Source organism: Triticum urartu, chromosome 2 (assembly GCF_003073215.2).
Source record: "Triticum urartu cultivar G1812 chromosome 2, Tu2.1, whole genome shotgun sequence".
Lineage (NCBI taxonomy): Eukaryota > Viridiplantae > Streptophyta > Magnoliopsida > Poales > Poaceae > Triticum > Triticum urartu.
The window spans coordinates 91,722,822-91,739,742 of record NC_053023.1 but is presented as its reverse complement, the minus strand read 5'-3'; positions in this window follow the sequence as shown (position 1 = coordinate 91,739,742).

Here is a 16,921-nt window from a genome sequence, read left to right as displayed (position 1 = left end):
AAAGCATATTCATGTTCATAATAAGAGGAGTATTAATATGCATATAGGATCTGAACATATGATCTTCCAGCAAATAAACAAACTAGCATCAACTACAAGGAGTAATCAACACTACTAGCAACCTACAGGTACCAATCCCGGACTTAGAGACAAGAATTGGATACAAGAGATAAACTAGGGTTTGAGAGGAGATGGTGCTGGTGAATATGTTGATGGAGATTGACCCCCTCCCGATGAGAGGATCGTTGGTGATGATGATGTCGATGATTTCCCCCTCCCGGAGGGAAGTTTCCCCGGCAGAACAGCTCCGTCAGAGCCCTAGATTGGTTCCATGAAGGTTCCGCCTCGTAGCGGCGGAGTCTCGTCCCGAAAGCTTTCTTATGATTTTTTCCTCTTCGAAAGACTCCATATAGCAGAAGATGGGTGCGCCCCCCCCACCCTCGTGGGCAGGGTGTGGCCCCCCTCCGGAACTTCTTGCGCTCAGTATTTTTATATATTCTGAAAATGACTTCCGTGAAGTTTCAGGACTTTTGGAGCTATGTAGAATAGGTCTCTAATATTTGCTCCTTTTCTAGCCCAGAATCCCAGCTGCCGGCATTCTCCCTTTTTATGTAAACCTTGTAAAATAAGAGAGAATAGGCATAAGTATTGTGACATAATGTGTAATAACTTCCCACAATGCAATAAATATCAATATAAAGAATGATGCAAAATGGACGTATCAGACGGCACAATGGAACTCTCAATGAAAGCACCAATGTCGGTGTCAAAACCGGCGGATCTCGGGTAGGGGGTCCCGAACTGTGCGTCTAAGGTCGATGGTAATAGGAGACGGGGGACACAATGTTCTACCCAGGTTCGGGCCCTCTCTATTGAGGTAATACCCTACGTCCTGCTTGATTGATCTTGATGAATATGAGTATTGTAATGGCTAAACCATAGAGGTCTAGCTTGTATGGTTATGATAATGTCCGCCCTCTGGACTAAGTCCTCCGGTTTATATAGACACCGGGAGGATCTAGGGTTACACAAGGTCGGTTACAAAGAAAGGAATCTACATATTTGGTCACCAAGCTTGCCTTCCACGCCAAGGAGAGTCACATCCAGACACGGGTGCAGTCTTCGGTGTTCGTATCTTCACAGCCCATCAGTCCGGCCCATGGCTAACAGGCCGTATGCCCGAGGATCCATTAGTCCAGGACTCCCTCAAGCGTCTTGTATGATTTTAGTCTTTGCTTTTTAGTTTACCACAATCATCCTTTCTCTACACACCTTTTGGAGAGACACACATGAATCGGAATTTATTAGAATACTCTATGTGCTTCACTTATATCTTTTGAGCTAGATAATATTGCTCTGGTGCTTCACTTATATCTTTAAGAGAATGGATGTGGTTTTATTTTATATAAATTATTGATCTCTCATGCTTCACTTATATTATTTTGAGAGTCTTTTAGAACAGCATGGTAATTTGCTTTGGCTATAAAATTAGTACTAATATGATAGGCATCCAAGATGGGTATAATAAAAACTTTCATAAAAAGTGCATTGGATACTATGAGAAGTTTGATACTTGATAATTGTTTTGAGATATGAAGATGGTGATATTAGAGTCATGCTAGTTGAGTAGTTGTGAATTTGAGAAATACTTGTTCTAAAGTTTGTGATTCCCGTAGCATGCACGTATGGTGAACCGTTATGTGATGAAGTCGGAGCATGATTTATATTGATTGTCTTTCTTATGAGTGGCGGTCAGGGACGAGCGATGGTCTTTTCCTACCAATCTATCCCCCTAGGAGCATGTGCATAGTACTTTGTTTCGATAACTAATAGATTTTTGCAATAAGTATGTGAGTTCTTTATGACTAATGTTGAGTCCATGGATTATACTCACTCTCACCTTTCCACCCTTGCTAGCCTCTCTAGTACCACACAACTTTCGCCGGTACCATACACCCACCATATACCTTCCCCAAAACAGCCACCATACCTACCTATTATGGCATTTCCATAGCCATTCCGAGATATATTGCCATGCAACTTACCACCGTTCCGTTTGTTATGACACGCTCCATCATTGTCACATTGCTTTGCATGATCATGTAGTTGACATCGTATTTGTGGCAAAGCCACCTTTATAATTCTTTCATACATGTCACTCTTCATTCATTGCATATCCCGGTACACTGCCGGAGGCATTCACATCAAGTCATATATTGTTCTAGTATCGAGTTGTAATTTTTTAGTTGTAACTAAATAAAAGTGTGATGATCATCATTATTAGAGAATTGTCCCAAGTGAGCAAAGGATGATGGAGACTATGATTCCCCCACAAGTTGGGACGAGACTCCAGACGAAAAAAAAGAAAAAAAAGAGTCCATAAAAAAGAGAAGGCCCAAATAAAAAAATGAGAGAGAAAGAGAGAAGGGACAATGTTACTATCCTTTTACCACACTTGTGCTTCAAAGTACCACCATGATCTTCATGATAGAGAGTCTCCTATGTTGTCACTTTCATATACTAGTGGGAATTTTACATTATAGAACTTGGCTTTTATATTCCAATGATGGGCTTCCTCAAAATGCCCTAGGTCTTCGTGAGCAAGAGAGTTGGATGCACACCCACTTAGTTTCTTTTTTTGAGCTTTCATACACTTATAGCTCTAGTGCATCCGTTGCATGGCAATCCCTACTCACTCACATTGATATCTATTGATGGGCATCTCCATAGCACGTTGATACGCCTAGTTGATGTGAGACTATCTTATCCTTTTTGTCTTCTCCACAACCACCATTCTATTCCACATATAGTGCTATGTCCATGGCTCACGCTCATATATCGCGTGAAGATTGAAAAAGTATGAGAACGTAAAAAGTATGAAACAATTCCTTGGCTTGTCATCGGGGTTGTGCATGATTTAAATATTTTGTGTGGTGAAGATAGAGCATAGCCAGACTATATGATTTTGTAGGGATAACTTTCTTTGGCCATGTTATTTTGAGAAGACATGATTGCTTTGTTAGTATGCTTGAACTATTATCATTTTTATGTCAATACTAAACTTTTGACTTGAATCTTTAGGATCTGAACATTCATGCCACAATAAATAAAATTACATTGAGAATTATGCTAGGTAGCATTCCACATCAAAAATTCTGTTATCATTTACCTACTCGAGGACGAGCAGGAATTAAGCTTGGGGATGCTTGATACGTCTCCGACGTATCTATAATTTTTTTATTGTTCCATGGTATTATATTATCTGTTTTGGATGTTTAATGGGCTTCAATATACCCTTTTATATTATATTTGGGACTAACCTACTAACCAAAGGCCCAGTGCAAATTCCTGTTTTTTTGCCTATTTCAGTGTTTCACAGAAAAGGAATATCAAATGGGATCCAAACGGATTGAAACCTTAGGGAGAGTTATTTTTGGAACAAACGTGATCCAGGAGACTTGGAGTGGACGTCAAGAAATAAGCGAGGAGGCCACGGGAAAGGAGGGCGCGCCCAGGGGGTAGGCGCGCCCCCACCCTCATGGGCCCCTCGCAGCTCCACCGATGTACTTCTTCCTCCTATATATACCCTGAAAACATCCAGGAGCACCACGAAACCCTATTTCCACCACCGCAACCTTTTGTACCCGTGAGATCCCATCTTGGGGCCTTTTCCAGCGCTCCGCCAGAGGGGGGATCGATCACAAAGGGCTTCTACATCAACACCATAGCCTCTCCGATGATGTGCGAGTAGTTTACCGCAGACCTTCGGGTCCATAGTTATTAGCTAGATGGCTTCTTCTTTCTCTTTGGATCTCAATAAAAAGTTCTCCTCGGTTCTCTTGGAGATCGATTCGATGTATTTATTTTTGCGGTGTGTTTGTCGAGATCCGATGAATTGTGGGTTTATGATCAAGATTATCTATGAACAATATTTGATTATTCTCTGAATTCTTTTATGCATGATTTAATATCTTTGCAAGTCTCTTCGAATTATCAGTTTGGTTTGGCCTACTAGATTGATACGTCTTGCAATGGGAGAAGTGCTTAGCTTTGGGTTCTATCTTGCGGTGTCCTTTCCCAGTGACAGCGGGGGCAGCAAGGCACGTTGTATTGTTGCCATCGAGGATAAAAAGATGGGGTTTATATCATATTGCTTGAGTTTATCCCTCTACATCATGTCATCTTGCCTAATGCATTACTCTATTCTTATGAACTTAATACTCTAGATGCATGCTGGATAGCGGTCGATGTGTGGAGTAATAGTAGTAGATGCAGAATCATTTCGGTCTACTTGTCGCAGATGTGATGCCTATATACATGGTCATGCCTAGATATTCTCATAACTATTCTCTTTTCTATCAATTGCTTGACAGTAATTTGTTCACCCACCGTAGATTATGCTATCTTGAGAGAAGCCACTAGTGAAACCTATGCCTCCCGGGTCAATTCTCCATTATATTATTCTCCCGTCAATAAGATTTTTCTGTCGCCGTTTATTTTGCAATCTTTATTTTCCAATCTGTACAACAAAAATACGAAAAATATTTATCTTATTATCTCTATCAGATCTCACTTTCGTAAGTAACCGTGAAGGGATTGACAACCCCTTTATCGCATTGGTTGCGAGGTCATTGTTTGTTTGTGCAGGTACGAGGGACTTGCATGTAATCTCCTACTCGATTGATACCTTGGTTCTCAAAAACTAAGGGAAATACTTACGCTACTTTGCTGCATCACCCTTTCCTCTTCAAGTCAAAACCAACGCATGCTCAAGAGGTACCAATGACATTCATGGAAAGTTCCTCAAGGCGACTTTTGGGAATCCGAATCTTCTTCATAGGGGACCCATTCCTGCAGTTAGTTCCAATACATCCGGCAAAAACTTCACCATTTTGGTTCTTGAACAACTTATAGTTAGAGTCAAAGGACTCATCAATGATGATAGGATTAGCACAATTGAAACCAGATAAGGCGGATGGAAACAGTAAAGGGCCCTGCAGCAACCCATGTGGTGTTGGGGTACTGCTCGGGCTTCCAGTAGGAGCCATCAACATTCATCTTCCTCTTGAAACCAACACCCTCTTTCCTAGGGTTGCGGTTCGGAATCTGCTTCTTGAGGACATCACATAGAGTTTGATGCCCTTTTAGGCTTTTGTACGTGCCTGTTTCAAGCGATGTCTTCAACTCGGCATCTCATCAGCAATAGTGGTGGCATCCTAAGAAGAGGGGTTAGTTACCGCATCAGAAGTTGAAGATATTGCAACTTCAGAAGCATTTGAACATTCAACAGTAGAGATAGCATTGTCACGCTCAAGACATTTTAAGCAAGGTGGCACAAACTCTTCCTGAGTGGAACTGGTCAGTTGAGCGAGTAGTGAATCGTTTTCCTTCTGAAGATCTTCATGAGACGCTCTGAGTTTTTATGAATCTTGCTTCCTTTGAAGATAATCATAGGAAATCTTCTCATGATCAGTTGAGAGGTTTTCATGATGACTTTCAACTTTCTCATACTTAACTCGAAGATTTTCTATGTCTTCAATTAAGGACTGAGTTCGATCCATTTCCTCGTCCAACAGGTCATTGCTTTTGTCTAAAAGTTTTCGAATCTTTTCCATAGCAGTTTGTTGCTCAATTGCATTTTTAGCAAGAGTTTTATAGCTGGGTTTGGATTCACATTCAGAGTCATCTTCACTAGAGGTTTGAAATTAAGAATCGCGTGAGTTTATCTTAGCATCTCTTGCCATGAAGTAGTAGGTAGGAGTAGAGTCGTCGTCATCATAGGCTTCAGCGTCGGTGACGTGACCATTGTCTTCAGTGTTGAAGATTCACTTGACGACGAATGCCGAAGCCAGAGCTAGGGTTGCCACACGTGAATTAGACTCCTCTTCCGCCTCCGCCTCCTCAGAAGCAGACTCCTCCATTGAATCCATTTCCTTGCCGATGAAAGCACGAGCCTTACCAGATGAGCTCTTCTTGTGATGGAGACTTTGAAGAACACTTTGAGGATTTCTTCTTCTTCTTTTAGTCAGAGCCACATTCCTTACTCTTCTTCTTTTGGCTTCCTTTTCTCATTGAGGACATTCAGATATGTAATGGCCTGGTTTCTTGTATTTGTGGCAGGTTCTCTTCTTGTAGTCACGAGTGGAAGCCTCAACATTCTTGGATCTCAATTTTGAAGACTTTATGAAGCCATTCTTCTTGGAGAACTTTTAGAATTTTCTCACAAGCATTGCAAGCTCCTTGCCGAGATCTTCAGGATCACCAGAACTGCAGTGAGAGTCTTCAGATGAGGAAACAACCTTTGCCTTCAAAGCACGAGATCGGCCATAGTTAGGACCATAGATATCTCTACTCTCAGATAGCTGGACTTAGAAGACCACGTCTTCACCTTATTCCCCTTGAGCTAAGGTCACTTAGTCCTCGTCCAATCACTCAGGTAAGTCTTCAAGTTAGACTTCCAAACCTTCATAGACTTCGTTCATCGGCGATCCACAATGACTCTTGGATCCTCACAACGCGATGCCTAACCGACTGGAAGATCACGGTCTTCAAGCGTAATAAGTCTTCAAAGCATGCAGCAGAAAGACTTCAGTGATGCCAAACACTCTTTCATCTCTAGGTGTTTTGGGTTTTATCTCACAAGGATTCTCTCTCAAAGGCTTTAGAGGTGGGTTGCTCTCAAACGACAAAAGCTATGCACTAACTCTGAGCAGGCACCAATTTATGGTGGAAGGGGGCGGTTATTTATAACCAGGGGCAACCCGACATGATTTGTCTGAAATTACCCAGGGTCATTGGGGAACCAACACGTGTTCCAGTCGGATTTCAAACACATCCATCAGCTTGACTTGGGCTACAAGAAAAGCTGACTTATCCAACTCAGGATAAGATTTTCACTCATTGTCTTCACTGGAAGACATATGATTTGGGTTGAGCATCACGTCAATTTTCCTAATTTGTTCACTTGGACTCCACTTCACAGTTCGGTGGTTCCTAAGACTCAAGAAAGAATAAAATGGAACTACGAAAAGAACTATGTCTTCGCACTCCATTGTCTTCAAGCGAATGTCTTCAGGCGTCATTATCTTCGACGCGAATGTCTTCATGAACCACCAATGTCTTCAGTGTCTACACACATTTGTAGGGGCCATCTTCAATGGATAAACCGAATCAATAGGGACTTCTACCTGTGTTCTCCTATGAATCTCACAAACACATTAGTCCCTCAACCAATTTTTCGTCAATACTCCAAAACCAACTAGGGGGGCAATAGATGCACTTACAATAAGCCATAGGGTTTAGCCCATAGAGGGGTGGTCAACACAAAGTCATTCACCTAGACTTAGAGCTAGATCACACATTACAATCTCGAGGTAGATCAACTCTATACTTGATACATCCACTTCAATATAAGCAAGAGCAGGACGTAGTGTTTCACCTCCATCAAGAGGGCCTGAACCTGTGTAAACACCATCTCCATCATTCTTGTTACCCTTGATCCGAGATCCATAGCTCAGGACCCCTACCCCGAGGTATGCCGGTTTTGACACCGACACCGCGCCTCTACTCCGGCTCCCCTTCTCATGCCTCTCGTACAAGGCCCGAGATCAATCCGGTGCGCGCTCTCCCTCCCGCTCGTCCCTGCCTCCACTCACGGGTACCGCTGCTGTGCCCAGCAACTCCGCCACGTCTCGTCGTTCGCTTCCACCTCATGTGCACCTCCCGCCTCCTTCTTCGGTCTTTAGCAGCTTTGGCCACTAATGCCAGGACCTCTCCTGCCCATGTGCACACCGCGAGCACAAGCAGGTCCGACCCAAGCGCAGCACCGCCTCTTGCCATGGCTGCCCTGCAAAAAATGAAACATTCTCAAATTAGCCACCTAAAAAAGGATAGCGGGTTGAATGCTCCAAAATATAGTTTTTTTCAGAACCAAACATTTTCTGAGATTATCCACTTTAAAATGGACTTCAGGCTGAATATTCAAAACCATAGAAACTTTTTTATGAAATTAACGATGGATGGACTAATAACTTTATTAGTACATATTGGTATATCGACTGGATGCATCACACAATGCCGCCGACCGGCCGCCGTAGTTGCAAGCCACGACAAAATTTCGTGTTCTGACCCTTTTAGCGAAGAAAATCAAGATATGACCCTAGTTCAATTTTTTTTAAATCTGAACCTTTTGCTACCGCCATGGGTCCCGGCGGTAGGTATATGTAGTCTGCCGCCGCCAGGACTAGTGGTAGGTTAACGGCGGATGCCGTCAGCCAACTGCTGCGAGTCCACGTGGCATACCGGTCCTACCGCCATGAGTTGCGGCGGTAGGACAGCTCAGGCTACCACCACAGTCCTGGCGGTAGGGGCGCGCAATGCTACCTCTTGAGCACTGCGTTGGATATCCTTGAAGAGGAAAGGATGATGCAGTAAAGTAGCATAAGTATTGCCCTCAGTTTTTGAGAACCAAGGTATCAATCCAGTAGGAGGCTACGCGCGAGTCCCTCGTACCTGCACAAAGCAAATAACTCCTCGCAACCGACGCGGTAAGGGGTTGTCAATCCCTTCACGGTCACTTGCGAGAGTGATATCTTATAGATATGATAGGATAATATTTTTAGTATTTTTGTGATAAAGATGCAAAGTAAAATAAAAGCAAAGGAAATAACTAAGTATTGGAAGATTAATATGATGAACATAGACCCGGGGGCCATGGGTTTCACTAGTGGCTTCTCTCAAGAGCATAAGTATTTTACGGTGGGTGAACGAATTACTGTTGAGCAATTGACAGAATTGAGCATAGTTATGAGAATATCTAGGTATGATCATGTATATAGGCATCACGTCTGAGACAAGTAGACCGACTCCTGCCTGCATCTACTACTATTACTCCACTCATCGACCGCTATCCAGTATGCATCTAGAGTATTAAGTTCATGAAAACAGAGTAACGCCTTAAGCAAGATGACATGATGTAGAGGGATAAATTCATGCAATATGATAAAAACCCCATCTTGTTATCCTCGGTGGCAACAATACAATACGTGCCTTGCTGCCCCTACTGTCACTGGGAAAGGACACCACAAGATTGAACCCAAAGCTAAGCACTTCTCCCATTGCAAGAAATATCAATCTAGTAGGCCAAACCAAACTGATAATTCAAAGAGACTTGCAAAGATAACCAATCATACATAAAAGAATTCAGAGAAGATTCAAATATTGTTCATAGATAATCTTGATCATAAACCCACAATTCATCGGTCTCAACAAACAAACTACAAAAAGAAGATTACATCGAATAGATCTCCACAAGAGAAGGGGAGAACATTGTATTGAGATCCAAAAAGAGAGAAGAAGCCATCTAGCTAATAACAATGGACCCGAAGGTCTGAGGTAAACTACTCACACTTCATCGGAATGGCTATGGTGTTGATGTAGAAGCCCTCCGTGACGGATGCCCCCTCCGGCGGAGCTCCGGAACAAGCCCCAAGATGGGATCTCGTGGATACAAAAAGTTACGACGGTGGAATTAAGGTTTTGGCTCTGTATCTGATCGTTTGGGGGTACGTAGGTATATATAGGAGGAAGGAGTGCGTCGGTGGAGCAACAGGGGGCCCACGAGGGTGGAGGGCGCGCCTGGGGGGTAGGCGCGCCCCCTACCTCGTGGCCTCCTCCTTTATTTCTTGACATAGGGTCCAAGTCTCCTGGATCATGTTCGGTGAGAAAATCACGTTCCCGAAGGTTTCGTTCCGTTTGGACTCCGTTTGATATTCTTTTTCTTCGAAACCCTAAAATAGGCAAAAAACATCAATTCTGGGCTGGGCCTCCGTTTAATAGGTTAGTCCCAAAAATAATATAAAAGTGGATAATAAAGCCCAATAATGTCCAAAACAGTAGATAATATAGCATGGAGCAATCAAAAATTATAGATACGTTGGAGACGTATCAAGCATCCCCATGCTTAATTACTGCTCGTCCTCGAGTAGGTAAATGATAAAAACAGAATTTTTGATGCGGAGTGCTACTTGGCATAATTTTAATATAATTCTTCTTAATTGTGGTATTAATATTCAGATCTGAAAGATTCAAGATAAAAGTTCATATTGACATAAAAATAATAATACTTCTAGCATACTAAGTAAGCAATTATGTCTTCTCAAAATAACATGGCCAAAGAAAGTTCATCCATACAAAATCATATAGTTTAGCCATGCTCCATTTTCGTCACACAAGAATGCTCTCATCATGCACAACCCCGATGACAAGCCAAGCAATTGTTTCATACTTTAGTAATCTCAAACCTATAAACTTTCGCGCAATATATGAGCGCGAGCCATGGACATAGCACTATGGGTGGAATATAATATGATGAAGGGGGTTATGTGGAGAAGACAAAAAGGAGAAAGTCTCACATCAACGAGGCTAATCAATGGGCTATGGAGATGCCCATCGATTGATGTTAATGCAAGGAGTAGGGATTGCCATCCAACGGATGCACTAGAGCTATAAATGTATGAAAGCTCAACAAAAGAAACTAAGTGGGTGTGCATCCAACTTGCTTGCTCACGAAGACCTAGGGCACTTGAGGAGGCCCATTGTTGGAATATACAAGCCACGTTCTATAATGAAAAATTCCCACTAGAATATGAAAGTGACAAAACAAAAGACTCTCTATCCTGAAGATTATGGTGCTACTTTCAAGCACAAGTGTGTCAAAGGATAGTAACATTGTCCCTTCTACCTTTTTTTGGGCCTTCCCCCTTTTTATGGCCTTTCTCTCCCCTTTTTTTAATTCCTCACTTGGGACAATGCTCTAGAAAATGATGAGCATTACACTTCTATTTATTTACAACTCAATGATTACAACTCGATGCTAGCACAAAAGATGACTCTATAGGAATGCCTCCGACGGTGTACCGGGATATGCAATGAACCAAGAGTGACATGTATGAAAGAATTATGAATGGTGGCTTTGCCACAAATACTATGTCAACTACATGATCATGCTAAGCAATATGACAACGATGAATGTGTCATGATAAACGGAATGGTGGAAAGTTGCATGGCAATATATCTCGGAATGGCTATGGAAATGCCATAATAGGTAGGTATGGTGGCTGTTTTGAGGAAGATATAAGGAGGTTTATGTGTGAAAGAGTGTATCATATCACGGGGTTTGGATGCACCGGCGAAGTTTGCACCAACTCTCAATGTGAGAAAGGGCAATGCACGGTACCGAAGAGGCTAGCAATGATGGAAGGGTGAGAGTGCGTATAATCCATGGACTCAACATTAGTCATAAAGAACTCACATACTTATTGCAAAAATCTACAAGTCATCAAAAACCAAGCACTACGCGCATGCTCCTAGGGGGATAGATTGGTAGGAAAAAGACCATCGCTCGTCCCCGACAGCCACTCATAAGGAGGACAATCAAAGAACACCTCATGTTTCAAATTTGTTACATAACGTTTACCATATGTGCATGCTATGGGACTTGCAAACTTCAACACAAGCATTTCTCAAATTCACAACTACTCAACTAGCACGACTTTGATATTATTACCTCCCTATCTCAAAACAACCATCAAGCATCAAACTTCTCTTAGTATTCAAAACACTCATAAGAATTTTTTTACTAATCTTGAATACCTAGCATATTAGGATTATTTAAGAAAATTACCATGATATTTAAGACTCTCAAAATAATCTAAGTGAAGCATGAGAGATCAATAGTTTCTATAAAACAAATCGACCACCGTGCTCTAAAAGATATAAGTGAAGTACTAGAGCAAAACTATATAACTCAAAAGATATAAGTGAAGCACATAGAGTATTCTAACATGTATGGCTCTCTCAAAAGGTGTGTACAGCGAGGATGATTGTGGTAAACTAAAAATCAAAGACTCAAATCATACAAGATGCTCCAAGCAAAACACATATCATGTGGTGAATAAAAATATAGCTCCAAGTAAAGTTACCGATAGAAGTAGACGAAAGAGGGGATGCCTTCCGGGGCATCCCCAAGCTTTTGCTTTTAGGTGTCCTTAGATTATCTTGGGGGTGCCATGGGCATCCCCAACCTTAGGCTATTGCCACTCCTTGTTCCATAATCCATCAAATCTTTACCCAAAACTTGAAAACTTCACAACACAAAACTTAAAGTAGAAAATCTCATGAGCTCCGTTAGCGAAAGAAAACAAAAGACCACTTAAAGTTACTTTAATGAACACATTATTTATTTATATTGGTGTTAAACCTACTGTATTCCAACTTCTCTATGGTTTATAAACTATTTTACTAGCCATAGATTCATCAAAATAAGCAAACAACACATGAAAACAGAATCTGTCAAAAACAGAACAGTCTGTAGTAATCTGTACCTAGCGCACGATCTGGAACATCAAAAATTCTAAAATAATTTGCTGGACGTGAGGAATTTATCTATTACTCATCTTCAAAAATAATTAACTAAATAGCACTTTCCAAACAAAAATGGCAGCAGTTCTCGTGAGCGCTAAAGTTTCTGTTTTTTACAGCAAGATATCAAGACTTTCCCCAAGTCTTCCCAACGGTTCTACTTGGCACAAACACTAATTAAACAAAAAAACACAACCAAAACAGAGGCTAGGTAAATTATTTATTACTAAACAGGAGCAAAAACAAAGGAATAAAAATAAAATTGGGTTGCCTCCCAACAAGCGCTATCGTTTAACGCCCCTAGCTAGGCATAAAACGCAAGGATAGATCTAGGTATTGCCGTCTTTGGTAGGCAATCCATAAGTGGCTCTTGTTGGAGATATGCCCTAGAGGCAATAATGTGATGATGATATTTCCCAATGTATTCATGAGTCTTTTGTATTGTCCTTGAACATCATCAATGATATGTATCAATAAGTATCTGACTTGTTTGTGGAACTATGTATTGTATGATGATTGTTTTAATGGTCCCTAGTTGATAAGGTTATGCGGGCACATATCCTTGACTAGTATACAAATCGGTTGATGACTATGTTCACAAGTCATGTGCATGGAGATGCTAAACCGATAGTATGGGCTCGGGGATGGAGATCACCGAGCCGGACAGACCCACTTTGAGACGCAGCGAGATATAGTCATCTGTTAGTCTCACGTGCAATGTCTATGCCATGTCCTAGACCTGAGGTCCTCGCATGTTCTCGGGATGAGGATCGACTCACTTAGGGTCTATCAAATGCTACTCCATAACTGGGTAGTTATAAAGGTAGCTTTTCCGATGAGTCATGAGACATGCCGCGAGACATGGTTGACCAAGATGGAATTTCCCCCTCCTATTTGGAGAGATATTCTCTGGGCCCTCTCGAGTGATCAGATTCGGAAAGCATGGCCATGCGACTTGGGTTAAGTGTTAACCCAGTTCGGGAATCCGCATCATGGTTTCGAGAAGAGAGGTCAAGCTAACACAAGGGTGACAAGTACTCTCCTTGAGCTCGACAACAAATATCGTGAGGCTAAAGGAATACTGCATATGCCACATTGTCGAGGTTCGTCAAATGACTTTACGCACACATGGGAGTTGGCACGTTCTGCTAGGAGCCACTACCAACTATCGACTTTGGTTGTGTCGCACACTTAAGGGGTTGCAGCCCATTCTGATTGGATCTGAGTGGAAAATGGATGTGGACTCCTAGTGGGCTCAAGCATTAAGCCCACCTCGGAGGTCTATATAAAAGGGGGTGGGCGCACCATTTAGGGTTGATCGAATTGAACCCTGGTTAGCCACCGCCACTCCCCACGCCCATGCCGCGCGATCGGACGTAGCAGTCCGCCGCTCGACGCTGCTCCCTGTACGTGTGGATACCTTGGAGGCATCACATCTGCGGTGCTTGGACGAGCCATTCGAGGGAACCGCGAGATGTCATTCGTGGGAGATCACCATTCACGGGTCTTCGCTGTTCGCGGGAGATCGGCAACGTGAGGAGGAGACGGCCTGGGAGATTGACTACACGCATCACCAACTCTACTTCCGATGCGGTGACTGCGCGTCTAGTGGTAAACCCGATCCCGTGATCTATTTCTAGTAGCATGATCTTGTGTGCGCGGTAGAAAATTTTATTTGGCGCTAGCGTAGCGTACCGTGTGTTCCAATAGTCGTATCAGAGCCTCGGCTGTGTGGTAATAGATTCGATGATATGCATATGAGATATGTAGATCGGTTCATGTGCGGGTCGATGAGATCGGTCGCGCATGTCAGTGTTGAAGGTTGGTTTCATGATCTTGTTTCCGTGATCATAATGCAGAGGTCGTGACACAACTTACCCCTACCGGTCGGTTATCCTCCATCGGGGTAGACAGTGGAACGTAAATCCGGATGTAGCACGCGAAGATCAATGAGATTGATCGAATCGGAACATAGATCAACACCTTGGAAATGTGATTTCCACGGTGCTGAAATCTGTTGGAGCGGTCTCGGTAAAACAGTTGTATCTTTTGAATATGAACTCCGATTTTGCTCCACGACCTGTCAAACTGAAGCTAACGAAAAGTTGGATTAGCGGAGAAATCCTAGAATCTGGCTAGGCCAAAATCCGCTTGGAAGATAGAGTTTCAGGAGGTTTTATCTTCGGCGGTAGAACGTCTGACTCGTTTTTGCAGGGAATGAGTGTGATTTGGTATAGTCCATGTATGTTGCTTGTATATTATTGTTTCATGACGTGCATGTCATGAGTGCGGCAACCGGCTGGAGCCATATGGTTGTCCCATTATTGTATTAATGACCTGCGTGTCAACATGAGAAGCCATGTAATGTAATTTACTTTCAGTAGCTATTAGTTTTTAATATCATAGTATCTTATGTAACACTTGGCGGTTGACACCATGGTGTGGAGATGGACACCACCACAAGGACAACCATGCATGGGTAGATCGCGCACGTGGAGATGGAGATCACCACACACTGTGAAAAGGGGCTGGCTATACCATATCACACATACATAAACTGCCTATGAAAGTTTATCCCTTTTATGCACCCTTCCTTTTGCATGGTAGATGTTTTAAGTATGGTGATCCCTCAAAGAATGTCAAGTACAAATGCCTCCCCTATTTCTGCACCTTCACATTCCAAGTATATTTAGTGGCGGGCCTATGAAATTAGGGTGCCACTAGATCTCCTTGAAGTGATGGGTTTGTGTCAGACACTTACACATGGAGCATTGATTGACTTGTCGTGGCTATCAAAACAGTTTTGGGCTACGAGGCATAGGTGTTGGCGAGGCATGAGATGTCCCCAACAACAAGAGTCGTATGGAGATACGATTAGCAAGAGTTGCTTACCGAGTGATCTTGTCCTCTAGCGATGATGCAAAAGCTCACTAGTTGACATGTTGATCTTGGATCTTGAATCACTAAGTATCAACCGAGGGATGTTGGTTTTAGTGGGAGTAATGATCTTATTAAAATGTTTAATATGAATTACTCTTCATGAATACATGTCTTAGTGTTTTGCATATTTCTTTTGTAGATCAATGGCACCACCTGCTCAAGTTACCCCTTTTGCATTGAAATCAATCCTGGAAAAAGATAAATTGAATGGAACAAACTTTACCACCTGGTATAGAAACCTGAGAATTGTTCTTAGGCATGAGAAAAAGGAACAAGTTCTAGAGAATCCGCTTCCAGAGGAACCCGCCAATAATGCTAATGCCACAGCCAGAAATGCCTACCAGAAACTCGTTGATGAATCAAACGCGATCAACTGTCTCATGCTGGCTTCTATGGAGCCCGATCTGCAGCAGCAGTTCGAAAATATTGAGGCTTTCGATATGATCGAGAACCTTAAGAGCATGTTTCAAATGCAGGCTAGGACCGAAAGGTTCAACGTCTGGCGATCCTTGATGGATTGTAAGCTGAAAGAGGGTGATCCACTGAGCCCGCATGTGATCAAGATGATCGGGTACATGCAAGCTCTGGATAGGCTAGGCTTCCCACTTGGGGATTAGTTGTCCACAGATACAATTCTGGGTTCTCTTCCGGATAGCTATGGGCCGTTCATCTCGAACTACCATATGCATGGGATGGAAAAGAAGCTCACTGAATTGCATGGGATGCTCAAAGTGGCAGAGCGGGATATCAAGAAAGGTACACATCATCAAGTTTTGATGGTGCAGAACTCGGCTAACTTCAAGAAGAGCTGGTCCAAGAAAAAGGCTAAGGCAAAGGGCAAAGAGAAGGAGGCAACTCCAACTGCAGCCGCTGCGCCTAAGTCAGGAACGGCTTCGGGAGTATTTGCTTTCATTTCCGGACACTGGAAAAGGAACTGCAGCAAGTGGCTTGCCGAGAAGGGCAAGAAGACTGGAAGTATGACTTCTTCTTTAGGTACACTTGTTGTATATGTTATAGACATTTATCTTGCTGATGTTTCTAGTAGCTCTTGGGTATATGATACCAGATCGGTTGTTCACATATGCAACTCGATGCAGGGGCTAAGCAGAACTAGGAATGTCGCAAGAGGAGAAGTTGGCATTCACGTCGGGAATAAAGCAAGAGTTGCTACATTGGCCGTTGGCACTATGCAACTTAAATTACCTTCAGGATTTGTAATGGAACTTGATAATTGTTATTATGTTCCTGCTTTGAGTCGAACCATTATTTCTGCCTCATGTTTGATGAGACAAGGTTATGAATTCAGTATTAAGGACAATGGTTGTTCTATTTACTTGAATAATATGTTTCATGGCTTTGCACCCGTTGTAAATGGGTTATTTATCCTAGATCTTGAAGGTGAATCTGTCTATAACATAAATGTCAAGAGGCATAAGCCTAATGAGATAAATCTGACTTACATCTGGCATTGTCGACTAGGACACATTAGTCAAAAGCGCATGAAGAAGATCCTTGATGATGGAATTCTAACTTCGTTTGAGTTTGAATCATTCGAGACATG